General features: G+C 42.9%; 1 long non-coding RNA gene across 1 annotated transcript; it reads left to right on the forward strand.

Moving 5' to 3' along the window:
• The first annotated feature begins 4154 nt into the window (after positions 1-4154).
• LOC124702441 lies at positions 4155-10617 on the forward strand. The gene is made up of 4 exons (XR_007002473.1): positions 4155-4284; positions 4373-4545; positions 4993-9401; positions 10114-10617. It is a non-coding gene; the product is annotated as an uncharacterized LOC124702441 (long non-coding RNA).
• Positions 10618-13778: the final 3161 nt, after the last annotated feature.

Here is a 13778-nt window from a genome sequence, read left to right on the forward strand (position 1 = left end):
GGAGACGGTGACCCGGAAACACTATGATTACAGCGTGGCGGTGGTGGGGCGGCCGGAGGTCAGGAGGCTCGCATCCACGACGTACGGAGGCTACACCAGGTGGAAGCACAACGACGCGCCGGCGATCCTACACGGCTGCCTGCACTGGATGAGGAAGCTCCATCGGGTGATCGTGTTCGACACGGTGTCGGAGAGGTTCCGCGGCATGCGCGGCCCGATGCAAGATCGCTGCATGGTCGGACGGCTCGTCGCCATGGATGATGGGAAGCTAGGTGCGTCGTCTTTCGCGGAAGGCGAACGGACCGTCGATGTGTGGGTGCTCCAGGACTACCACAAGCAGGAGACCTGGACTCTCATGTACAAGGTGGACGTCGGATTCCTGGGCGCTGGCTTCAAGTTCCAGTGGCTGGGCATCGCCCATGTGACCGAATCGGGGGAGGCGCTGTTCTATGGGGCGCGGCGGTATGGGTTGTACAACCTCAGGACGGGGAAGGTGGTGAGGGCTGCCAAAAGGTTCTTTTCTCCGGCGACGTGGCCCCTCTACCGGGAGAGCGTCGCTTCTCCCATCGATGCTCGTCTCATCGCGACGTGGCACGTCTACCGCGAGAGCCTCGTTTCTCCGGCGCCCAAGGACGTGAGGTGCTGATCTTGGGTCGGAATTTATGTTTCGGATATATTTCTGTCGCTACCGAATTCCTTGGAATTAGATGAATTTCAGCTATTTTGGATTTCGTTCAGCCAAACGAGCAAAGAATCCTCTTTAAATTTATTGAAGTATTCACGCCCCAAAGATTTTTTTTATAGATAAAAGGCCAAAAGGCTCAACGTTAAATTAATAACGCCAACGGCGAAAAAGGTACATGATGCTGAACCCAGCTTACAAGATCAAACAACACACCTAAACGAACTAACAGAGAAGCTACAACTGGAAGCACGGACAACAAGCATGACTATTACAAACACTACACAGAATAGGAGCAGAAACTGAACGACAACAATGTCGGACCGACGCTCACCCACGGGAGCGAGCCATCGAACACGCTGGTCTGGCTTGAACACATGAGTCCCGTTTGATGGAGTTGTTATAATTGATGTTAGAGTTTTTTTTCATTGCACTCTTAAATTATTTCCACCTTTTTATTTGTGACTTAGGCCTCGTTCGGTAGGCCTGGTTTCAACGGTCTTCCACTGTAATTTTCCAGCCCAGCACACACCATGCCTTGTTCGGTACACCGGTTTTGAGCGATCAAGCCCATCTGATCCATTACGCTGAAATAATCCTCGGTTCAACGGCAAACACGCCACTTAGCTCGTTTATGTCTGGCCAAATGGTAGCTACAAAGCGGGGCCCTAAAAATGCGCCATCGCACCTCAGTGAGATGAGCGAGAGAGATCATAAGCGTCCAACAACCAGATCGGACGGCCCTGAACATCAAATTGATGTGGTTGCACCTAGGTAGATCCATTTTACTGTCACTTAATGTGTCTACATGCATCTAAATCAGCAAATACTAATATGAAACGGAGTGAGTAAGATAAATGAACTATAATGATGTTACAGACTATAGTGATAACCCTAGTCAAAAAGTGAAGAATCGATAAGCCATCTGTAAGATTGTTCCGGTTTAAGTACAAACTACTGCAGCCGTGGAAAGCTAATATCTCATGACAAATTAGCCAAAGAAGATTACATGGATGACCCATACTTCATCCAAACTGAAGAACTCCATTGTTACTAGAAAGCTCATTCGTTTTTGAAAAGAGCTGTCAAGTCCACTTTTTTGGAGAAAATATGAGCAACACATGTCAAGAAAGTGCACGGCATATTTCACATGCTAATGGTTATAATTTTTTTTCTTCGAAAATAGGCACTTTGTTACTTGCGTAATAGATTCGGCCTCTGCATAACTAAGATGCACATAGCCGCACACAAATTCGTTATAAAACTACAAAGGTGTTCAAAGAGAAAAACAAAGTTCAAAGAACAGTAACAAAGACTAGCTAGGAGGATCTAGCCAAAAGTCAAGGCTGCCACCCATGTTGGGAGAAAATATCCCTCGCCGTATCCTCCAACCGTGAATACACCTCCGTAAAGAGGTCCCGGTGCTCCACGCGCTGCAACGGTATCCATGAACGAATCAAAGCTGTGCACCGGTATATGACCTGCAAAAAAGAAGAAAACATATTATTGAAAATATTGTCATTTCTACAAAGCCACAACGACCAGATAATTGCAATCGCTCTCATACTAATAAGACGTTTAAACCTAACATCCACACCATTGAGCCAGTTGTCAAATAAATTGACAACACTACATGGCGGGTATAAGGTAGACCCTATTTGAACGGCTGACCATATAGACCTAGCTAACTTAATAAGTGATTAATCATCTCGTCCTGATGACAGAAGACACACTTTTTTACTTCTATGCTAGTTGTGTTTGGCAAAATTATCTTTAGTAAGAATTACCCCCGACGAAGATACCAGGCAAATATTTTGTTCTCAGCGGTATCTTCATCTTCCAAATTTTTGAATTATTATCGACCGGGATTTCAGACTGAATTAAAGCGTTGTACATGAAAGCCACTGAAAATAAACCATTCCCGATGAGATTCCATCATGCAATGTAAAGAGCTTGAACGGCAGATCCACAAAGGGAGAGACTGGCACAACCTGTTTCTCATTATCCCGTATGTTGCTTATGCATGACCACATCTTTATCGTTTATCATGTGAAACAGTCACAATCTCTTGGCCATCTGCACATATCATATAGATGTCAGATGTTTAGCTATGACATGTTTGATGCTTCTATATGAATATTATAAGTGAATAAAATAATAATACGTCAATCTCTCTTCGGAAAAATTATATAGTAGAGGTGACCAAATAATTTTTGTATCAACAATAAACAGTCTGGAAGGATGATATTTTCACTGAAAATGTAGTACAGAAGAATTGACGTGGTCGAAAGGCTTCATTGGTATATTCAACAGAGAAAAGAGATCAGTGTACTACAAAAAAGAACAATTGTATTGTGGGACCATAATATTGTTGCCGATTTTTAAAAATAAAAGAAGTAGAAAGTTATATGTATAACTACTATATTAATCCTTAACCAACATCTTTTTTCTCCTAATTTTGGATTTTCTTTTAGATTAATGTTGAGCTGACACGTATGTTTCTTGGGGTTGATTACCACATGTTTATTTTCGTGTACCGTTTTGGTGATCTCTAAGCATTAAGGAGAGGTTGGAATTCGTTTTATAATATTCTGGGCATATGATGATGGGATGCTCTGAGGTATTGCCGTGTGTCTATAGCAGTTTGATGTTGGGATGGTGGTGGGCCAAAGTGAGGTACGCACTTTCTCTCGATTCTACCGCTCTAGATCCAATGGCACCGCTTTGACCATCTGTTTCTTCTCTCTCTATCCATCCTCTCCTTCCCCGCCGGCGTAAGCTTATCCCCCACACCTCCATCGGCCGCCGTCGCCTCATCTGAGCTGCTCCTTTCACAAGTGCGCTCGCCCCTGCCCCGTTCTTCTCCCTTCCCTCTCCCTATACTAGCTCCTCGCTGCGGCCGATTCGTCATCATCGCCATACCCGGCGGCCGTCCCCGAGCTGCCTTGGCCGACACACCTGTAGGGTGGACGAGCTCGATGGGGGGTGTTCCAGCCGCCCTCCTGCTCCTATCGCTGGTGGAGGCCAACGCTCGTGACGCCCACATCAGGAGGCGCTGCAACACGCTCCACTCGCACCTCGACATGCTCCGGCGAAATTTGCCTCCTCTATGCCTCGCGTCATCGGAGCAGTAGCACCGGCATCTCTGGACAACTCCCGGAGTCCCCAATCATATCGCCTCTCTCTTTCTGGCCGCCCCGCGGCATCCATAAACGCGGCGCGGCCGATGGAGGGGGCGTGGCGCGGCGCGGCGGGCTGTGACAATGGTGGCACAGGCGTGCCAGTGAACGGCGCAGAGGGCCCATCCCATCGTGGTGGTGCCGCCGGCCCCACCTTGGGCCGCGCAGCCTGAGTCCGATGGCGAACGGAGGCGCGACGACCGTGAGCGCTCTCCGCGTCGGCCATGCCTTCTCCTACTCCGTCTTATAGGTCGTCGCTCGGCTTCGTGGTGGTGGAGGTGCTGCTGGTGGACGTGCCTGTGGTGGTGATTGCACGCGCCGCCGCTGCCTGCGACGCCGCCACGCCTACATCGCCATCCTACCTCCCGCGACGCCAACTGCTTCGAGAATGTCGATCAAATCGGCGAGCGAACCTACGGGCTGGTACCTATACCCTACTTATTTCTTCCTCTCAACAGCAGTTCGTTGATCTAGGATCTGATTCCGTCGCCACCGGCCGTTGTCAAGAAAGTCAATATGGCGACGAGACGTAGACGAACGAGATCCGCGCGAGTATAGGGTTGGCCTCCAGGCACGGGCGCGAGAGGCGTGAATGTCGGGTCGCTGATCCCTCCAGCGACCAGCCTCCACAAGCTCCCCAAGTGCCCGGTCTGCACCAGTTCCATGAATCCCCCGATCCACCAGGTCAGCATCTCTTATCTGTTTCTTGGCTCCCTCTAGGATCTTGGGTGGGTCCCGCCAATTTGTGCAGCTTGGTTGATCTCTAAGGTAGGCAATCCGGGTTCTTTGGTCTGAAAAGTTAGTTTGGTTGTGTTGTAGACACAGTCAAGTCAGAATTTGTAGTTCTTGCGTGATTATGACACTGTATCATGATAAGTAGAATTTGTAGCCGAGTTCTGCAATCTCGAATTTTGATATGTGGAGTCACCCAGTTCTTTGGGTGTGTATTTTGGTTATTATAATTTACTAAAAAATGATTTTCCAACATGTTACTCTACCTGAGGGAAAAGTTCAAGACTTAATTGCTGAATTCCTTGATGTTGACAGCAAGGTAACCTTTATAACCTCCGCTCTTTTATGAACACCTTGCTTCTGAGCACGTTCCATTTCATTCATTGTGTTCTTTGGTAGGCAATTCAAGGACAAGTGTCACTTAAAAAGGAGTCACTAGAAAAAGTTGAAGCTGAAGTAAAGATTGGAGATATTTTATTTCAAATTATCATCTGTTAAGTGCCAGTCTCTCTGTTCTTCTACAATTTAAATAGTTGGATTTAGTAGTGTCAGTTCAGATGGAGAAAGTCAAGAAGGAATGGTCAACTGAACTTGACGATCTGGAGATCCACAATGCTATTCTGTTGGTATGCTTTTGCTCAGAAGGGGGTCTTTCTGTCCAGTAAACAAATGATTAATTGTATCTCAGTTCTATATTGATTCCTACTGGCATCTCTATGTTATCAGATGCATTATTTGTTCATTTTAATATTGATTATTTCTGCATATGTGTTTAAACAAATGGTTTAGGTGGTACTTCAGATAGATTTGTAAATATAACTATATAGGAAGTTTTAACTCCATCGATGGTTGAATTCTAAATGCCTCGGGCATGCAGCAATAGTATTAAATTTCATACAAAGTTTTTTCTTGCAATGTATTTTTCTTAAGAAGTTGTTAACATGACTAATAAAAAATATAGGAGTTTCTGTTGCATTTGGAAAGTCGCTTGATAATTTAAGAGAAATTGGTAAAGTGATTAGTGAAGAGGAATTCAGTGTTATGTCATGTGGATTTGATGAGCTAAATTGCGATACAAGTGCCAGAGTCTCATGCCTATTCTAATTAATCAGGCAACATATGCAATATATCTAGCATTTCACACAGTATTAGAATTAAATCCAAAAATGCCATTCTTCATGTACTATTACCGCTCACTCAAAAATCATTATTAATAACCAGATCTAATATAGTTTTAGTTTGTTCTGACATCTGATGCAACAGCTTTGATATTGATCCTGTAGATCTCCGTTTCTAGATTCCGGACCGGAAATTTGTCTCTACTGCTATCAATATTTTATAATGAAAATGAAGATCATTGAGTGTTTGATGTTGATGTGAAAGTCGTTAATATGAACAGAGGTACAAATGTCCAAGTTTCTAACGACCTTCGCAAAAAAAAGTTTGTAACGACCAATGCAGTTATATCTGTTATAATAGCCTTTGTTCAAACATGGTGCTTTATTCATCATTGGATCCAGTTTGTCTCAGTTGGGGCATTGATTCATCATTCATGTCATTAGTTACATATGAAATTGTGCTTTGTGTTGGAGCGTGCATCCCAACAGGTATTTTGACTGTATATGCATCGTTCCATTTATTTCCTTCTCTTCGATAGCTCCACTTGCTTTCATTGCATTTACTCATATCAATTGGGATATAGATCCACTATATGGTTTGGCTTCTTGCATCTGTATTTCAGGTATTGCAAGATAAGTCCCATATGTAGAAACGGATCATTTTTTAGCTCTGTGAATAATCATTTTAACTAAATATACAAAGACTATTAGATGATGGACTGGAATAGCTAGATGACATCCTTACTGTTTCTCTAATAATTATAGGTATACTCTAGAGGTTAAAGACTAGGAGCTAGAGTACATATTAAGTCCAAATAACAAAGACGAGGGTGAAGCAGCTTAGATCAATGCGCATGCTTTACACGGAAAGGCTTAATACATTTTCAAGGTCCAAATAAGCACTAGGCGCTAAGCAAGCGGTGAGACAGAGCTTAGTGTAATTGCAGCATAGGCAAAGGTGCAACTTTAACGTAGCTTTTTTACTCTGGTAACATATTAACCCAGCAAGTTCTTACTAGATAGAAATGTTTATTTTGCTTTCCATTTTTAAATAAACTATTGTCAAAGATATTTGTTGAATCTTTGTTCCTACTTACGTGGAACTGTTTTGTTCTTCCCATATGTCATTAAACAATCATGTTATGATTGCAGTAGAGGTTAGGGTCGCTATTCTTATGATGGGGTGTCTTTCCGATTGATTGGTGGGATGGTCTATTCTTATCATTTGGGTGTACTACAAATACATTATTCAAACTTTTTTGGGGGAAAAGAGATTGTATTAATTCCTATGAGAATGTTCATATAGTCAGAAAGAACGACACGGCCTATTGCCTCTGGTACCTCATGCATCCACAGGCCAGCAGTGCCATTTGTTCTTACCTAATATGGAGCTCATTAGCCACACTATTACAATCTCTCTTCACTTTCTGAAAACTATAAAACTGCAAAGCTTTTATACTCTCTTTAATAGAGTTGTAGATATTTCAGTGTCTAGAGAACTGTTTTGACTGCAAAGCTTTTCTACCCTCTTTAATTTTGTAGATATTTCAGTGTCTAGAGAACTGTTTTGACTTGAGGAGTTCACAGCTTGGCACTTTTAATGATTACCAATTTTTTAACCCAGGTAGCAACAAATTTGAAGGCATCAATGCCACCATGATCATGAACCACCAGGGCATTGCTCGCCTCCCCTGTCTACTCAATAAAAGGGGCATAAACATTGATTTTTGTGCAGCCAGTAATCGGGCGAGGTTAACCATTAGCAGATTAGGAAATAGTGGCTGAGTTCATAGGAGCCTGATCTAAAAGAGCAGCGCTAAACAGAGGCCGACTTTTCTCTATTCACTTAAAAACAGATTTGACACTTGCTTTTGAATATATCCACACGCTACACGTCGCCACATGCCCACTCTTTCTTGCAACAGAAATACTTTTGTTCTCCAGCTCATGTCTACAAGAAAGGCACTGCGTGCCACCACGCCAGTCCCTAAGTTAAGGAGGATAAGCAGGAAGAAGAAGCAGAGGCTGGGGTCTCTACTCTAATCTATTCCATTCCTTTTGGTTTTACCACATTGATTCTCTCGCAACTAATAGTTCTTTGCTTATTTACCAGTGCATATCTCAAACAACTGGGCTGAACCCACATGTATGGAACTTTGTGTGTGTGTGATGCTGATTGTATTCATTTGACTATAAAGTTCAGGTTTCTATTCTTAGCTCAATATACAAATTGAAGCTGAAGCCTTTATAGGTAAGCATGAATTTTCCAGTTTTAGCTAACGCAGTAAACAACTCTTATGAATAGGGCAGGGTTTGATATTTAAATACTGCATTTTATGTTGGCAAGGCGCTGAGCCGCTGATGCTATTTAGGAAGTTTCATACTTATGGTATAATTTTACGTTGAACTAGGAGAAGTTTTCATATGATATCTAACATGGGTGCAACAAATAAAATCTTCAATGTAGTATATATGCACCCCATATATTTGTTATATTTTCTCATCTCTCTTCTAATATGGGACCAGCAATAACGGTAGCTGCAGTTCACAAATCATTAACTTCAGGTCTCCCCTCAAAAAAAAAAAAAAATCATTAACTTCAGGTCTGGCTGCTTCCAATATGCTCAATAGTGTCTTCTCGAAGTTTACTTCTGAATTAAGAAATGCGAACCATTGATCATGGATTTATTAAGAAGGTATCTCCATGATTGGTATCCACTTAGAAATTACACAAAATAAATATGTATGATTAGTCCATTGGATATTGAGGATTTAATCATTAGTCCATTGGATATTCTCCGAGGATTTAATCAATTTCAGCTATGGATGCTGACTCAATTTTCAAACCAAGGTAAATAAATCCCCTCCCCTAGATATTTTCTACTCAACCTTTCGCTTCAGAAATTAGTATATGCACAAACATGAACCTCTGGTTGCTTAATTTAGTTTGTACAAATAGTTGGTTTTCATTTGTTGTCCTGTTTTTTTCCTGTGAATAAGGGATTGGATGAAAGATTATCATTGTCTTGCTCCTCTGAATTGAGTTCACAAAGAAATGATAGTGGTTTGGACTTGTAGTCAGTATTTGAAACCAAGTTATTCTTATTTCAGAGTAATGAATATGTCTTTACCGTTGTTAAATGCAATAGTGGCTATGATTATTGCAAATAAGTATGTGATAAGTTCATTTGTTTTTTCTAGCTCTCTATTTGTTTAACTTTCCATCTCTTTTTAGTATTGTGTGTCCTAAGATTGTTGGTCCAGAACAGAATCACGTCATTGTTCTGTTCATTTGTTTGTGAGTTCTGACAATAATATTCTTTTTTCCTGCGACACATGTATCTTTATGGATGACGAATTTTCCCATAAATTTGTTCTATGTGAAGGCAATCATGAGCGGATGATCTCTTTGGTTCTTCCTGCAAGGCAACGGTTCCTTTAGTTGTTCATGTGGTATCCTACTGTTTATTTCTTTAGTGATGACAGGTTAAGCAATCAATCCCGCTGTTGGGAAACTAAGTGAACTGTCGTTGTTGATGGGATATTATTGTTGGGTTCATTGCTATAATGAGAATGCTTTGGCATATAGTATTTTCACAACTACTGAAGAATGATTCAAACAAGATGGTGAAGGACAATCCCAAAGTTCTCGACAAAGATAGCTCAGGTGACCTTACTGTCCCTTCTGAGGTAATCTGGCGACCTTCTCTACATTTGGAGGGTAATGGTTTATTTGTCTGCTTCTATTCTTTACCAGTTACCAATCCATAGTCACTTAGTTAATTTTGCAATCACCATCAGAAATAGATTTCCTGTTCATTTTGAAGATCGTGGTTTATGCTGTGGTTATTTCGAATTGTTGATACAGTTAGGTGTGGGTTTAGCGAGTATGGTGACTATATAGTGGTACTCTTACAGGTTGTATTGAAAATTGTCACATGGAGGGATTTGGTCAAGAGATTTGTTGGATCAATGTTTTAGGTTTGCAAACATTCAATTTATATTTTGATTGCCAATTCCAAACCTTGCTGTCCTCGAACATTATGGTCTCTAGCTGGCATTAAATTGGATGTATAGCAAGAAGTAATATTCATATTTAGCAGTACCTGTTGTCTTAGTAGCCATTATAAGAGGGATTAGTTAAATTGTTGGTCACCGGTCTGAGCTATTTTGTTGTTTCCTACTTCAAGCCTATTTTTTTTTGTTTTCAAGAATACAGTTGAAACTTATCTTCAAAGGCTAAATTTTGCTACATCATAAGAGGGATTAGTTAAATTGTTGGTCACCGGTCTGAGCTATTTTGTTGTCTGCCTACTTCAAGCCTATCTTTTTTTGTTTTCAAAAATACAGTTGAAACTTATCTTCAAAGCCTAAATTTTGCTACATTGATGTTGTTCTACAGGTGAAATACATTTCTGTGGTGAAATTTTTGAAAGACTTCAAGGTTCTCTATGATTTTTTTGATTGCACATCAGCGGTACATTGAGACTTTCGTATCTTTGATGTATCTTCTAATTCTTGGTTGGTAACTGAGTCAGTAATTCCATATATATAGACACTGCAAGTGGTAAACATGCATGCGAAAGAATTAGAGCACATCCATGCTCTCTTCGACGCCGAAGCGGGGACTTTGGTGACAACGGACCGTACTCTGCTCCAACCATCGATTTCTTCAACAAATACAAGAATTCATCAATCTTTTCTCCAATGAAAAGAACAATAAGCTGAGCTCTGACTGCTTAGAGACCAGGGAACAGAGGCACTACGAGTTTTACTATTCTACTTTACTATTTCCTTAAGCTTTGATCAATAAAAATATGTTAGTATGTAGGTCAAGTAGAACCTCCTGCCTTCCATGTACCGCATATGTAAAAGCCCCCATGAGCTATCTAATCAGATTTGTCAATCTCACGGTCTACTTATATTTATATGTAGTATGCATTATTGTTGTTGTCTAATCACTGCCCTTATGTATAAATGCATCTTTTGAGCCCTATTGCTTCATAACACTGCCATGAATCTTATAGACGGTCTATGTCATAACAATGGGCGCGGCGTGCCGCCGCGCCATACCTTGCTAGTACATGATAAGGAGGGTGAGGTAGTACAGACTGCGATTTAATTGATCACAAAGAAAGATGGCTTGTCTTAGAATCTTTCACTAAATAACTGCTGCTAGTTCAGAAAAAGGGATGTCACACTAGTGTAAAGACAATCTACAGTGAACACTGTTTGCTATGCGATGGGAAGAAAAGTAACTAAGTGAACAGTATGAGATGAGAATGCGAATGATCCTACTTGCTTTTCGGTGTGACCACATAAATGAAGTACTAAATTAGTTAGTACTCTAGAAAAAGATACCACATAAGAAATATTAGTAAGTGCTCAATTTGAGTTCGTTGACTTCGATCTAATAGATCTCAGTCTTCAGCCGGTTCCACAGTATTAAGAGCATCTTTAACACAGCCCGCATATTGCTCTGATCAAAACGCATGTTTACGGTTTTGAACGACTAAGGGGCTATAATAGATTTCGCATATTCGTTAAAACCGTAAATTCTTTTTGCAGGGGTTGGTATACGCAGCCTCCCAACCCGCATAAGAACGGATTCTAGGGCCGAACTGGTGGCGATCCTCACCTGTGCGAGGCGTTGGCGCGAAGGACATTATTCCCCCTCCATTCGTTCCCACCCACCCGCCGCCGCCGCCAAAAATCCCGTCGGCACGGTCCGCTCCCCCATCGATGTGCCTCTCACGCGCCGCTATGGCCGCCCCAACCCGTCGGAGGTTGTTGACCAGGTCGCGGCTGTAGAATCGACCGATGCTCCCGCGCCTGCATCTCAGCTGCTTACGGTGTCGCCGCCCAGCTCGCGCTCACCCCCATGGCCGCATCCGTCAACTGCGCGGTCAAGCGCAAGCACCAGGGCAACCACATCGTTTTCGTCAGCGCAGCCACTGCCGCTACCACGCCCGTGGTTGGATGTGCGAGCAAGACGTAGCCAAAGAAGCTGGCGTCGAAGAAGCCGGGGAAGAAGCCTGCGCCCACGAAGAAGCCGACGAAGCCCTCCCACCAATTGACGAGGGATCACCTCGATCAATGTCTACATATTGTAGACTAGGGTTTCGGGAGAGAGCGACGATGGAGATTCCGGGAGCGAGATTAGGCACACGACGTACCCGGCCTTCGGGTCCCCTCGGTGGAGGATCCCTACGTGCCGCTAGCAATCCAAGTATATGATCATAGATGTGTTTACAGTGGTGCCACCGTAGGCGGAGCTATGTTGTCTATATTCTGTCTATCTCGTTGGCCTCTCTATTTCGGGTGCCCCGGCTAGCTTTATATATGCAACCAGCCTAGGGTTTTACAAGAGTCCTAGTCGACTACTTCTTCGGGTTGCCTTGTTGGGCCTTCTCCATATTGGGTCTCCTCCATATTGGGCCGAGCCAGGTATACTTATAATGGTTACCCGAAGGGTATGCCCATGTCAGTAGCTCCCGAGTTTATAGGGAAGTCGAAGACTTGCGTAGAAACTCCAAGCATAACCATCTCCGAAGTCTAAGAAAATACAAGGCGAGGTCCATGTTGTAGATCATGTGTAGCGTAGATGATGTCGACGATTCTTGAAATTATCGGGTGCGCGGCAGCGCTCCCGATGGGAGTAGCCCCGAGTCTATGGGCAAGTGCTTGCACTTGGGCATAGACTCAAGTTGTACTACTCGATAAAGAACTTAACTATATTTCTGGAGGATTTGATGAAATCCATGTGCTCCCGATGGGAGTAGGCTCCACTTGAGTCGTAGAATCGAGTTGAGTCTACAAACCTTGATTGTCATAGATGCTGTCGAAGTTTTTTTTTATCGGGTGCGCGACCAGCGCTCCCGATGGGAGTAGCCCCCGAGGCTACAGCCAAGTGTTTGCACTTGGGTGTAGGCTCAACTTGCTTGTAATTGACTCCACAATTTTTCCTCTTTCTTATCGGGAGGGTGAACAATACTCTCGATAAGAGTAGCCCCCGAGCCTATGAGAAGGTGCTTGCACCTAGACATATGCTCAAGTTGTACTACTCGATAAACAACTTGGCGAAGCCCCTCTTTTTATCGACTCCAGGACGTTGCTATTTTTATTTGACATCCATATCTATATTGTACAGGGATAATGGTAATTAATTGGGGCTAGTTCATCTGACGGATCAGGTACTAGTTAACTGCTCTAGTGGCAATCCGCAAAAACCTACTTCAAGATCACGTCCCTAGACATGATCTCGGGATACTGGTGTAAACTTCGACGAGTGCCGCTTAAGGTCTTACCATTCCGTCGAGTCCCGAGCCATATTTATCGGGTACCTAACGCGTCCGTTAGGATTTTTCTTCGTATCCGTTGATACGGAAAAAAGTAGCAGAGCGCAGTCTTTGGCGATGCCACGCCACACGTAAAGGATCCGGGGTCTTACCTTCGCAAAGTTTTGCGGCATTCGAAATTGTTCGCAACTTTGGCGTTCGAGAATATATTGTCGAATGCCTTGTTCGGCTGATGCAATGACCCATTTTGCGGGTTCTTCTATTTTTCTCTCGGGCTTGATGAGACAGCCGAATATATTGGTTCTTCTATATTGTCGGGTACATCACCGATGCTCTTGCTCTGAACAATATGACGAGTCAATGGACCCGAAGATTTGTCCACCTGCTCTCTTTTTTTTTTTTTGGTTCCTCCTTGATGAAAATTTCGTCGAGTTCCTCCTTCAGGAAAATTTCTTCGGGTCCTCCTGAAGGACAATTCTTCGGGTCCTCTTTGAGGATAATTCTTTGGGACCTTCTTGAGGATAATTCTTCGGGACCTCCTTGAGGATAATTCTTCGGGTCCTGTTCTTTCTTGAAGACAATTCTTCGGATTCTCATTGAATAAAATTTCGTCGGGTTCTCTCAAGATTTCGTCGGGTTCCTCCTTGAAGAAGATTTCGTCGGATGCTCTTTTATATACTTTGAATTTTACTTTCTCCTGCACAAATAAACAAACTTTTTCTATCTTTTCCTTGACTCTCTTTTCGCATGCAGTGTTAGATGTTCGGAT

Source organism: Lolium rigidum, chromosome 3, assembly GCF_022539505.1.
Source record: "Lolium rigidum isolate FL_2022 chromosome 3, APGP_CSIRO_Lrig_0.1, whole genome shotgun sequence".
NCBI lineage: Eukaryota > Viridiplantae > Streptophyta > Magnoliopsida > Poales > Poaceae > Lolium > Lolium rigidum.